This window comes from Hyaena hyaena, unplaced genomic scaffold (assembly GCF_003009895.1).
Source record: "Hyaena hyaena isolate Hyena2069 unplaced genomic scaffold, ASM300989v1 scaffold_732, whole genome shotgun sequence".
Lineage (NCBI taxonomy): Eukaryota > Metazoa > Chordata > Mammalia > Carnivora > Hyaenidae > Hyaena > Hyaena hyaena.
In genome coordinates, this window is record NW_024081364.1 from 458,728 (window position 1) to 471,306 (window position 12,579).

At 38.0% G+C, this 12,579-nt stretch overlaps 1 pseudogene; it reads right to left on the bottom strand.

The window, feature by feature from the left end:
* LOC120220862 overlaps positions 1-12,221 on the bottom strand; it is a 47,136-nt pseudogene extending 34,915 nt beyond the window's left edge.
* Between the last annotated feature and the right edge of the window lie 358 nt (positions 12,222-12,579).

The following is a 12,579-nucleotide window of genomic DNA, read 5'->3' on the forward strand; positions in this document are numbered from 1 at the left end:
TTCTGGGGTATGTAACCTCACGGTCACACCAAGTGTCTTTCTTGTGTCTTACAGTCCACTGTCGCTCTTCAGTGAGAAAGACTTGGTCTTTGTCATGTGTGTCCCCCACCACCTGACAAACCTCACTGGCACCTGCGTACTTTGAGGGGTTTGTCTTTGTTTTTGTTTTTGTTTTGTTTTGTTTTTGTTTTAGTGGAAAGCGCAGGGATGGAAATTGGGAATTTCAAATACTTGAGAAAACGTTAGAGATTTGTGTCAGCGTGGATTGCTCAGAGTGTACATTCTGAATAGTTGAACCTTCTTGTATGTTTAATACTTCTTTTTCCTAATCAAGCCCTAAATATCACATTATGATGGAATTTTTTTTTCCTTTCCAGTTTTCTCTCTGGTTTTAGAGCAGTTTCTTAATATTCACTAGAAGTGTGGTTCTCAGTTCTGGTGTTATCCACTGAAGAAGAAATGACTTTGGGAAGCATTTACGTATGGGGATAGACTAACTGTGCCTTTGTTCAAAGGATCTTTAAAAACTCCCTGGAGCTAGGATTTCCAATCATCTTCAAATCTTCTTTTTGAAAGAAAGCAACTGCTGAGTGATCACTTGCACTCAGGTTGGGTTTTTGCAAAAATATTTGAGGTTTAGTTGAGGGAAAGGGGAGAGAAAGTGTCCAGTGCTGGTGGCAAGCATGGTCTGTTGAGAAATGGCAAGCAAGTGAGCTGTTTGGCTCCCGTACAAAACATCCAAAGGACGGAGCTTAAATTAAATGAAGAGGAAAACGTTGTTTTTTGCACTTACCGTGTCTAACTGATAACATGCATAAGCTTTTGAATTTCTTTCACACAATGGCTTATGTCAAGTATGTAGGATAACAGTACTTACACGAAGCTGGAAGCTGACGATAGTCAGGTACTTCTGTAAATTTGCTATTGAAGTGCTTTTCCAGGGGCAAAGTTCTTTAAGATCTTCGCATTTGGAAACATAATGACTTACAGTCTTCAGTCCCTGACAAGTGTCAGATGATGAGATAATAGAGGCTTCATTCCAACTTGGAGGAGCAAAATAAATGAAAAAATAAATCCACCTGGGAGAGACATGTATACTGATGTGGGAGATTTTTCTTTGGTATTAGAGACCTTAATAAACCAAACTTCAGTATAGCCATGAAGGTGTCTTCCTTTGTTAGGTTTTTGAACTAGATAATAGGGCTAGTCAATGGGAAGGGTCACAGTTGCCCTTTACACCACTTCATGCCTAATTTGCTGCTAAAGACCTGGAAGAATCTCTGCCTACTGTGAGGTTCCCTGTGGGGCCACCTTCCCACAATTCACCCTGTGGTGGCAAGGTCTCCCCATGGGGCTGAAAGACACACAAAGGGGTCCAATGACCTCTTGATTCTTGCCTAATTCTCTAGAATATTTCTGTATAGATGTGGCTGATCGACAGTGCCATCTGATGTTTTTTTCTGGTTAGGCTTATTATAAAAAAATTTTTTTGGATGACTAATACATGAAGATATACCACACAAAATAGAAGCATTTAACAATAGAGGAATTAAGAAGAGCCATAAACCTAAGTACACGGGCATTAAGTCTGTAGTTTCATACAAAGGTAGTTGTACTTTCAGTGGCTGTCTCATTGTAACATTACATTTGCTTACAAAGGAGCAACTGTCATTGTTAACAAGTACTCTAGGACACACTTGTCAAAACGTGACTTTCCTTTCAGATCTTTTCAAAGCCTGGTTATTGTGGATCTATTCAAAAAAGTTGATGGATGTGCCTGAGTCAGTCTGGCTGACCCATGGCAATGTGTGCATGGAGAAGTAAGACTTATTGCCAGGGTAAGGATGGCATGAGGATTGGCATGGGCATTGGGCTGACATTTCTTAGATTAGTCAGGTGCAGATAAACCTATCTGAAATTGCATCTTCATTGTCTAAGTAAAGGGAAGAAAAACAGAGATCGGTTATGAAAATAGTCATGGAATAAGGCATACTGGGGAGCAGGTAACTAAATGCTAGCTTTTAAATGACGTTATAGCAGACTAAAAGATACATGGACAAGAAGACAAGTCCTCAGAACTTGTTAGCAATAATGGTAATTGGACTGGATTGTGGAGAAGACTCACTATCTGTCCTTAATTAACTCAATCCAGAGTACAAGACTAATTCCCACATTTTATAAATATAGTTACACAGTCTTTTCTGGAGACTGAAATCTGGGATAGAATGTATAGTTGTTTATTAATATTTGCAAGCCCTGAGCATGACTTGGGCCTGACACACAAGGATGTTCAAGATATGCTTTCATGAAGGGAGGGAGACAAACCATGAGAGACTCTTGAATACTGAGAACAAACTGAGGGTTGATAGGGATGGAGGAGAGGGGAAGGAGCATGATGGGCATGGAGGAGGGCACTTGTTGGGATGAGCACTGGGTGTTATATGGAAACCAACTTGACAATAAACTATGAAAGGAAAAAAAATAAAATAAATGAAGCCAAGTTGCAAAACAAAAACAAAACAAAAGATATGCTTTCATGAAAGGTTTAGTGAATGCATGGCTGAAGGAGTCTTTAAAGTAAGAGTAGTTAAAGTCAGAGGTTATTTCTGGTACTTGTAGTTTATATTTATGTGCCGTAGCCCCATCAACAATAAAAATACTATCTGTTGTATGTGCCATATAGACTGTTCTAGTGTCTTCTAGCTCAGAAAAATGGGGTGGTTATTCCACACAGTGACCTCTGGAGGTAAGTACTTGTATTACCTCTATTTTACAGCTGGAGAATCTGAGGCACGGGGCTTGTAAGTGGGAAAGGTGGCATTTAAACCCAAGGAGGTGAGGGGTGCCTGGGTGGCTTAGTCGGTTAAGCGTCCGACTTTCGCTTAGGTCATGATCTCACGGTTTGTGGGTTTGAGCCCCACGTCAGGCTCTGTGCTGATGGCCAGCTCAGAGCCTGGAGCCTGTTTCAGTCTGTGACTCCCTCTTTCTCTGACCCTCCCCTGCTCAGGCTGTCTTTCTCTCCTAGAAATAAATAAAACATTTAAAAAAAAAAAACAACAACTTAAACCCAAGGAGGCGAATACCAGAGTCTTGACTACCTCATCACATGCAGAGGAAAGATAAGCGTTTTGTTATGCTTTATGTCATACACATCATAATTTGCTGGCATTGCTTTGTACCCAGTGTATGCTCAACACATGTTAATGCTAAATACTCTTTTCTTAGAGCTTTATTTTTTTAAATGTTTGTGTGTGTGTGTGTGTGTGTAAGAGAGAGAGAGTGTGAACGAGAGAGCAAGAGAGCAAGTATGAGTGGGGGAGGGACAGAGAGAGAGAGGGAGACACAGAATCCGAAGCAGGCTCCAGGCTCCCAGCTCTCATCACAGAGCCCAACACAGGGCCCAAACTCACAAACCATGAGATCATGACCTGAGCCGAAGTCAGTCACTCATCCCCACTGAGCCACCCAAGCACCTCCCCTGCCCCCCAACTTCTTATAGCTTAATGTTGGAGTCTGAAGGGCAGGTGGGACCTCATAGTTTCCTTCTCATATTTCTCAGTCCTGCAGATAGGCACTAAAGAGTTCACAGACCAAAGTTTGAAAGTATTGGTATAGAAAGCGAATTGAACAAATAGTGCCCTTACTTTTCAGAGCTAATATTCTAAATCAGATTAGATTGATACAAATAAATATCAATAGAGTTAAAAGTTACATTAGTGTAAATAACTACATTGATATGTTCCAAAATAGCATCACAGCCACATATGGTCCATGTGGCAGAGCAGAATATAAAAATAATGAAAAGATGATAGCCAGCTAGTTAGATAGAAAGATACATAGATGGAGGGATGGATGGTTAGATAGCTCTACATGTAAGCATATACATAAAGCAAGGGGTGACAGTGATTATCTGAGAAAGGAAAATTTAGAAAAAATTAGTCGAGGAAATCTTTGGAGGAGATTTTAAGATGTCAGTCTGTAAATGGAGAATATTTTCATTTATAGTATTGTTGCAAATTTAGATGAGTGAATATTCCTGAATATTCTTCACATAATTGCAAATGCTTAATATTCTTCAGTTAATATACTCCCCTCCTTCCATACTTGACCTGGCATCCGATAGACCATTTTCTTCAATCATACTATAACCTATAGCATGTGTTCATCGATATATCTACTATGTCGACTTCTGAGAAAATAATAGTTATTTAGTCAGTTTCCCTATCTTCTTGACTTTTAAAAACATATTTCATAAAATACCATGTTTTTCCTTTCTCTGTGTGTATATATATATATATTTTTAAATTATTGCATTTCAACAATTTTCCCAAATTGCATACTTCATTTTCCAGTGTTTCATATAAGTCAACATTTTAGGTATAATTATATATTTTAAAATAAGATAGTAAGCAAGAAAACATAGCATCTGTTGTTAAGTTGTTGTTTATTTCCTTTAATGAACCATGTAGTTTTATTTTCTAAGTTTAATTAGTATTACCAAATCATTAATTCTAGGTTAGAATTATAAAGCATTATCAAAGGTACTCACAGAATATTGCAATTAGAGTTCACTTGATTAGGCAATTATAAGAAAATGAACTTTTTTTCTAAGTGAACTATGAAGTCAGTTAAAATGTTTTGTGGAGCTAATGTGGTAATAACTATGTGGTAGAAATATAGGTAGAGTAATTATTGCAAAAATATTTTTATCTTAAATCCTGGAAACTGTTTCTCTCTTTATTGGCACTCTTGTAGAGAATATCAGATACATGTGTTCTATAAAATAAATGTCTTTTCTCATAAATCATTATTGGCAGAAAAAGAATATAGAATTTTAAACATTTGATAGACACCTAGAATTCATGGACATTAAACAAGAAATAGAAGTATTTGCTTGAAAGTGATTACATTTCCATTTGTACATTATTCCTTGGACACACTAACCAATAAGAAAATAAATTTTCTAATTCTGATCAAAGAAGCATAGCAGTCTACTTTGTAGAAGTTTAGATATTTATTGCAGCCTTTTTGATTCACGCATTACATTATTTTTCACAATTTATAATGGAATTTAAATAACATTGTCCTTTGCCCCTTTATTTGACTTTATGACTTCACTTTCCAATTATAACAAATAGATGGAAGGTTACTTGAAATATACTGTAAAGGGGCTTCATTCTCAGAAAATTTTACACCCGATGGCTTTAATAACATCTGACACTGATTTTGGATCCATTTTCTCTTGACTGGTATACACACTTCCCCGTGTCAGCGCCAGGCCTTGACTTTTCTGCTACTTGTCAGTAGAATCTTTTGCAGATTTACATAAATATATTTCCTGGAGGCAACATTTACAACATTTACTCATGACAGCAATGATCCTTGGCCATTTCACATACTGTAGTTGCTTGTCATTCTGAGGATATCGTTGATTGCCTGTCATTCCTACTGCCTAAATGTCATTCAAAGGGCTATTTGTTATTTTAATGTGTAAGAATTTGAAACATGAAGGTCAATTAACCCAACAGGGACACAGTGTGAGTCAGGTTCAAATGAAAGTTTCGGATGCTACTTGCAAGAACTGCCATGAAAAATGAGGAAAGGGCTTGCTGCTAATGACTGAGCTGTGCACTTGGGATTATTTGTTGTTGTGAGTGAGTCTCTGCACTCCCCATGTTCCCAATTTCTTGAGTAACTGTGGAACTAATATTTTGAAAACATCTGGAAACAGACTCCCCTTTCTCGTTAACATCCAGTATCAGTATGAGAAAGCATGACACTAGCCATGTCAGTGCATACATAGTGTAAAAATGCACTGTTAACAGAAAACAAGCCACAAAAGTGCAAGACAACAAAATTTGAGGGCAGATTGGAATAACGTTAGACATTTGGTAAGCAGAATGCCAAGAATAGTGTTACATGCTCGTTTTTAACATACTACAATCTTATTCTGCACTTTTTTCTCTAAATCCAACATCTGAAGCTTAAACAGACTTAGAGAAAGGGCCCACAAGCGGCACCTGGGTGGCTCCATCGGTTAAGCGTCCGACTTCAGCTCAGGTCATGATCTCACGGTTCGTGGGTTTGAGCCCCACATAGGGCTCTGTGCTGACAGCTACCTCGGAGCCTGGAGCCTGTTTCAGATTCTCTGTCTCCCTCTCTCTCTGATCGTCCCCTGCTCACACTGTCTCTATTTCTCTCTCTCAAAAATAAGTAAAACATTTAAAATTTAAAAAAAAAAAAAAAAGAAAGAGAAAGGGTCCAGAAGGGAGGAATGAATATCTCTTATCTCTGGACTGCGGTGAAGCTGGGTCTTAACACATTTTGTATTCTTTGAACATTTACACCTGTTTCTCCTGGGAATAAGTTAGTTGGGACTCTCTATAAAAAGTCGATACTGGTTACTTTGGGGGGAAAAAGACCAACAAAAAACATTTAAATTTTTTAACTTTGGAGCTAACCAGGACAGAGAGAGGCTGAAGATAGTTTTTTATCCTTATGAATTCAAAACCTTAGAAAACATTTCTTCTTGAAATATTTGCATTATATTTAAAATAGATAAGATTACTATCTTCTGTGCTATCACAATGACGTATATAGAGAGAATTCCTTCGACTTTTTTTCCCCTCTAAATATACATGTCTCTAGTCACTTGTTCACTGGTAGTTATTTCTCTGTGTCAGAGCACATTTTCCTTCCAATGTCATTTCTATTTCAGATTTATTTAACTAAGAAGAAAAATACCTTATCTCTTTATTATGCTACTACTGTTTAAATAGCATGAAACCCTAACACTGCCTTTCTGAGAAACACTGCTGGTCAATCAGCCACAACTTCTGGAGAGATCAGAAGAAAACATTCTAATTCTGGCAAGAGAGCGCTCTGTCTTTATACCTTCCCTGGGCCGGTTCTGGTTCCTAAGGCCAACCTTCCCCCCATCCCACAGTAAACCAATCATTTCCTCAGTCTGAACTGGCCTGTTTTACCAGGAATCTCTCTCAGCCATTTACTAAAACCTTTAGAAGGTAAGTGGAAGCAGATTTTCTTGCATTTGCCTAGTAAGGTAATTAGAGAAAAACTATTCTAGTAAAAAATATGAATGAAGGGGATGTTTGAAACCAATAGATGCACTAGTAATATTTTTTCCTGAATTGCCTTTATTTCAGTGGTAGGCATTCTTCTTGCCCATTGTTAATGCTGTCAAAAAGCACATTCTGCTGGAGTTAAGTGGACAGGCATGAAAACTTGATGCAAAAGAGGGCTTGGATATTTGTATATTTAAGCTGCTTTAAATGTTACTTGTATCAATGAGTGAGAACTAAGGATGTCACATCACCATAAAGTGAAATGTATACCAGAGGTGTAATTTTTGCAAAGGAATGTTACAGTTCTGCAAAGCAGCTGAGATCTGTCAGTAAGGTTCAAATGAAACATACAGAGTGGGAGTGTGGGACTGTTTCTTTCAAGATCTATGACATAACAAGCTTTGAATCCTAAGGAAACAATGTGAATATCATATATGGGTAGAACCAGCTTTAACAAGTAAGTACTTCTGGATTTGCACCCTCAGAAACCCTAATAGGACATGAAAAATGAGCTTAAGATACAGAAAAAGTTTGAAGGGTTGAAGGGGGCACCTGGGTAGCTCAGTTCATTAAGCTTCCAACCAAGGCTCAGGCCATGATTTCTTGGTCATGAATTTGACGCCCTATAGGTTCTTTGGTTCAAGCCCTGCATTGGGCTCTCGGCTGACAGCTCAGAGCCTAGAGCCAGCTTGGAATTCTGTGTCTCCCTCTCTCTGCCCCTTCCCCAACTTGTGCTCGTGCTCTGTCTGTTTCCCTCTCTCTCTGTCTCTCTCTCTCTCAAAAATAAATAAACATCAAGAAAAAAATTTAGGGGCAGGGCACCTGGGTGGCTCAGTTGGTTAAGCCTCCAACTTCGGCTCAGGTCATGATCTCACAGTTTGTGGGTTCTAGCCCTCTGTAGGGCTCTGTGTTGACAGCTCGGGGCCTGGAGCCTGCTTTGGATTCTGTGTCTTTCTCTGTCTCTGCCCCTTTTCCCACTTGTACTCTGTCTCTGTCTCTGTCTCTCTCAGAAATAAATAAACATTTAAAAAAATTGAAGGGCTGAAGACTAGAGCTTTTTGGCACGAGAATCTGAGTAACGTTTCAGGAATACTGAAAACTCTTGGATTGTTACGGAAATTCTCTCTTCAGAAAGGATGACCAATCCATTCTGAAAAACTGAGGATCCTATTTGACCCAGTGAACCTACACTAACCAAAATCTGTGCAACAGTTTCAGTGCCTTAGTATCATTTGAGGGTAATTAGTAACAAACCAACAAGCCAGAAAATCTTCCAAAGAAACATTTAGGAGAAGTCAGGAAGAAAGATACAGAAGAAGAACAAACAGCACCATTTTGATTTCATCGCACACCTGGGATGACTTTGAAAAATACATTTGGCAGTTTCTTGAGTTGATATAACTGTCCTGATGTCACTAGTACATTCCACCTGCTACTGGGATAGAAGCTAGAACTCACTTTATAAAATAAAAGGTGAGAGGGTTGATAAATGCAGTGTAAAAGTGGTTGCCAATAACTGGCCGGGTGGGGGAAATAGGGACAGGCTGGGAAAAGTGTCCAGACTTTGAGCTGGAAGATGAATTAAGTCTGAGGAAGGATCTCATGTATTAATTGGTAACTAGAGTTGATAATACTATATTATATACTTGAAATTTGCTAGGAGAGTAAGACTTCAATGTTCTCTCACCCACACGAGAAGGTACCTATGTAAGTTGAGGGATGTGCTGATAAATTTGATGGGGGGCCATCCTTTCAATAATCTGTACATAGATCAAATCATCACGATGAACGTGTTATATACCATGCAGTGGTATTTGTCAATTATACCTCAATAAAGCTGAAAATGGAAAAGAAGAGGGGCTGTATTTATGTCATAGACAGTAAGGCAGATAGGAGCTAAAAATCCACATCCCACATATCAGTGGATATGGCCAGCGATAAGGCAAGTAACAGAGGGGACAGCAGAGAAAAATAACCCAGAAAATGAAAAGTAAGTGAATGAAGAAGTAGAAACGAAAGTGAGGTAGAGAGGGTCAGTGATTTGACAAGCAGGAGACTTATATTTTCCCTCACTTTTTCCTGGCACAATGTTCTGTGATTAGACATTTATTAGGTATCTCGTTAATCTGTGCCTTGGCACACTTGAGGTGCAGTTGATTTCAGAGAAAAGCATATGCTTATTTCTCACATATGCATAGTGTGTTCTAACAGCATCTTTGCAGTTTACATTCTGATTAATAGATTCTGATACTTCATTTATCTTGATGAATGACTGACATCTGCCCTAAGTCTTTTGCATTTTTCTTTTGACTTCATTTCCATGAAATTCTGTGATGTTTCCTCTCCTTTAGGTTTATTTAAATTTCTATTCAGCAAAAAGCTATTTAGGCAATGTAGTATAATTTAGTAGCTATTTTTTCTTAAAAATTTCCCCAGCCAAAGTTTATTGCATCATGGCCATGTATATATCCCTAATACTGTTTCATGCCAAAAAATATTTCATGCTGTAATTGGCCACAGTGTAAAGTTGGTATTTAGAAAATATATTTCTCATATTTACAGCCATACTATTAAAAGCATAAAATCTAAAAGATGAAAATGTGTTTTATTTTCAATGAAGGACATGATATATGTGTATTGCTATTATAAATATTATATCTACAGATGAATTTTCCTCAGAAGTTGAAGCTCTGCCACATAAAATATGTGTTGTATACATAGTTATCTTCTCTATGATCTGCACAGGGCAGCTGTAAGACATATTCTTAATAGAGGAGTATGTGTTCATTTCATATTGTTAATATCTGCAATAAACTTTCGAATTCCCAACTATTTTATTGATGTTGTGTTTTGTAGAGCATGATCACCATATAAATTTTAAACCTGTGCTTCAGCTATTTCTTGTGTATTTGGGCTAAAGTTACTGTCTAAATTTTGCATGTGAATTGTTAAATTCACATTGTTCTCAATACCAAATGGGTCAGAGAGAAGTTCCCCAGGTTGGACATGAGTCCAGGAATCAGATGGTCAGTAGGGTCTTTGCTGGATCAGAGGTAGCCATTCTTCTTTTTCTAGTTCTAAAATAAGATGTAAAAATCACAAGGATAGGATAATCATATTACAGAAAAACTTATCCTCACAAGTTGTTATGTACATTAACGTTACATCGGTAACTCCTATATCTACCTCTAAGAAGAGGCAAATAAACACGTAATTATAATACAATGTGGTAAGTCCATGTACAGTTCAAGTGTAATGAACTGAACTTTCAGATTTGTTCCTACAGAAATCATAAAGCCTTCTTCCATACAACTAGGTTTCTGTATATTAATATACAGAAACTTTAAAATGAGTAAAAGACATTTAGGATATAAAATAATTGCACTTGATGATTATGTGTGAAATGTTTTTTTAACTTTATTTAGTTTGAGAGAGAGAGTGTGTGTGTGTGCACACAGCAGGGGAGGGGCAGAGAGAGAAGGAGAGAGAGAATCCCAAGCAGACTCCACACTGTTAGCACAGAGCCCATGAAGGGCTTGAACTCAGTAACTTGTGAGATCATAACCTGAGTGGAAATCAAGAGTCAGATGCTGAACCGACTGAGTCACGCAGGTGCCCCTCTATACGTAAAAATTTTTAAACCTTGGAGAGTTTACTATGAATTCAAATAACATTTTTGCTTTTTAATTTTGCTTTGTTCCTGTTTTATGAAATATAAATTGTTGAATACTTCAAGAATTCAAATCCTTGACCTCATGGAACATAACCAAATGCTGCTTTGAATTTTAGAAATATTGTTTATATCTGTCTAGTTTTATTTTCTACTTTTGCTTTACTTGAATTATAAAAGTAATTTCTTTACTAATTATCCTGCTGTAAATATGATTAATAACTTGGTAGTTCATTTTTATATAGTTGTTTGTCTTATGAGAGTCATCCATTCTAGCTTTTTTTTTTTAAATGTTTATTTATTTCTAGGAGACAGAGAGAGACACAGCGTGAGCAGGGGAGGGTCAGAGAGAGAGGGAGTCACAGACTGAAACAGGCTCCAGGCTCAGAGCTGGCAGTCAGCACAGAGCCCGACGCAGGGATCAAACCCACGAACCGTGAGATCATGACCTAAGCGAAAGTCAGATGCTTAACCAACTAAGCCACCCAGGCACCCCATCCATTCTAGCTTTTAATGGATTTCATTTGACACATATAATTGTCATTTTTACTTCATATGTATGTCATAGCTTTTTGTTAAGGGCTGACTAGAGAGGTAGGCAATTTGCATGAAGATTTTATCCATAGTACACATAGAATTTTTGAAAAATTAATTATAATCTTTTCAGCATTATCAACTATGAAATTCACAAAATAATTTGAGTGATAATTCAGTAATTACTGGTGGGCATTTACTATCATACTCCGATGAACTAATTATATGTCCAACAAAATTTAGTCCCTTGACAAATGACTGACTTCATTTTATTACAATTGTATGAACATTGTTAACAACTTATAGAATGTACATAATATTTTGTTAAAGTTTCATTCTTATGGCTATTTTGTCAGTCTGTAATAAAACTTTGAAACACAATTTCAGATCAAATAATTCACTGTTTTAAATTGTGATCAGTTTCTGATTAACATTTAATTACTTTCTAATTAACTTTTAGCCCGAATTAAATATATTTTTGAAAACAGATGTTATCTTAAAATGACAAAGCTATCTACCACCAACAAAAAAACACATAATAAGAATCTAAACAAGAACAGTTTAAATTGAGTTTCTCTGAGCTCTACTTAATATTCTCCAATATTGAATAACACCATTGGACAGAATGAAACCTTTGAAAAATTCTTCTCAAAGATAGCACTGGAATGAAGACTCTCACTCTCTCTCCTGAGACAGTCGTGAATTTCTGTGCTTAGTCCACAGTTCTTTGGATTTCCAACTTAATTCAAGCACCAAGAACATATCCTGCTAGTTTCATTAACATGGAGTTGAGCAGAATGAACATGCAGAACTCTGCCTTTCTCCCAAAGATTGCTACTTCATACAGTCAGTGGTCCACAAGCTTTGGTGGACTGAATTGGAAGGAAGCAGAAGGGAATGAAGAGAAGCCAGTAGCAGAAAGGTGGACCCATGTTACACCATGTGACTCTGAGCAGCAGGTCACGTGGCCGGGCACATCGGTCAGGATTGGCCCCTGCACATCCCCCTCCACCAGCCACTTGTGCTGCTCTGCCCTGCACTCGCCATTGCCAGTGTTACAATTGTTGTGAGGCGACGACTTCTCTCATAGCCCCTCACCCACCACGTTTCTTCCTTACTTGGCTCCCAGCTGAGTTTGTGCTGGGAAGGCTCCTTGCCCCCTCTGCCTGGCCAACTCCTGGTCTCCTCCGCAGCTCCTCACACCTCCATTCTCCCAGGCAGTCTGCCCTGATGCTCCACATTGGTTCTCCGTCTCCGCTCTCGAGGTGCCATGCACATCACCGCATTTTG